The 1,094-nt window shown below is 41.8% G+C and overlaps 1 non-coding gene across 1 annotated transcript; it reads right to left on the bottom strand.

Moving 5' to 3' along the window:
- Window positions 1-280: 280 nt before the first annotated feature.
- Window positions 281-353, bottom strand: TRNAG-UCC. Its single transcript has one exon. It is a non-coding gene; the product is annotated as a tRNA-Gly (tRNA).
- Between the last annotated feature and the right edge of the window lie 741 nt (window positions 354-1,094).

A 1,094-nucleotide genomic window follows, 5' to 3' on the forward strand; every position in this document is an offset into this window, starting at 1 on the left:
TGTTTTAACAGAGCGAGTATCATCTGAGCAGGTTAAATATCAAACAGATAAAAGTGAAAGTGAAAGAGAAGTCGCTCAGTCCGTGTCCGACTCTGTGACCCCATGGACTAGTAGCCTACCAGGCTCCTCCCTCCATGGGATTCTCCAGGCAAGAGTACTGGAGTGGGTTGCCATTTCCTTCTCCAGGGGATCTTCCCGACCCAGGGATCGAACCTGGGTCTCCTGAATTCCAGGCAGATGCTTTAACCTCTGAGTGACCGGGGAAGCCCAAAGTAACTGTTGCCTTGGCCCGTGAATCGAACCCGGGTCAACTGCTTGGAAGGCAGCTATGCTAACCACTATACCACCAACGCCTGAGCAAACAGATAAAGGCCAACTTTAACCAAAGAGGAGAATTTCCTTTAGAGTCATTGATACTCCATCACTTTAAAAAGGACAGGTATTATAGGTATCATCCTTAATAATTAATATAAGATGGAATTTATGTTATTTAGAACCAGCTTCATGGGTTTGCAGCTTGTGAAGTCACACGGGGTCCTGCACTTAGAGGGGTTCCATGCTTAGTTTAATATTTGGCTACTGCCATCTTGAAATTTGTAATTTTTGAATATGAGGCTTCATGTTTTCCTTTTACACTGGACCTTTCAAATTATGTAGCCAGCCTGGTTATATTTTATGATGTATTTATACTTTTGTTTTAATTTGTCTTCCAAGTCGCCAGTATGTCCCAGCATACATAGCTACCAGTGTAGGGGTTGAAGTTTTTTTGCTTTTGTTTCTTTTTTTTTCTTTCAATATAGTTGATAAGGTATTGTTTCATATTCCCCATATTTGTATTTAAAAATCTAGAGTAGGAACTGAATTAATATTTGGATTGAAAGTCAGTCACAAAATAAAATTTTAATTGGTCAGTGCTTCCCTGGTAGTTCAGCTGGTAAAGAATTCACCTGCAATTCAGGAAACCCTGGTTCGATTCCTGGGTCAGAAAGATCCACTGGAGAAAAGGATAGGCTACCCACTCCAGTCTTCTTGGGCTTCCCTGGTGGCTGGTAAAGAATCAACCTGTAATGTGGGATACCTGGGTTCAATCCCTG

The sequence above is a fragment of the Capra hircus genome, unplaced genomic scaffold (genome assembly GCF_001704415.2).
Source record: "Capra hircus breed San Clemente unplaced genomic scaffold, ASM170441v1, whole genome shotgun sequence".
Taxonomy (NCBI): Eukaryota; Metazoa; Chordata; class Mammalia; order Artiodactyla; family Bovidae; genus Capra; species Capra hircus.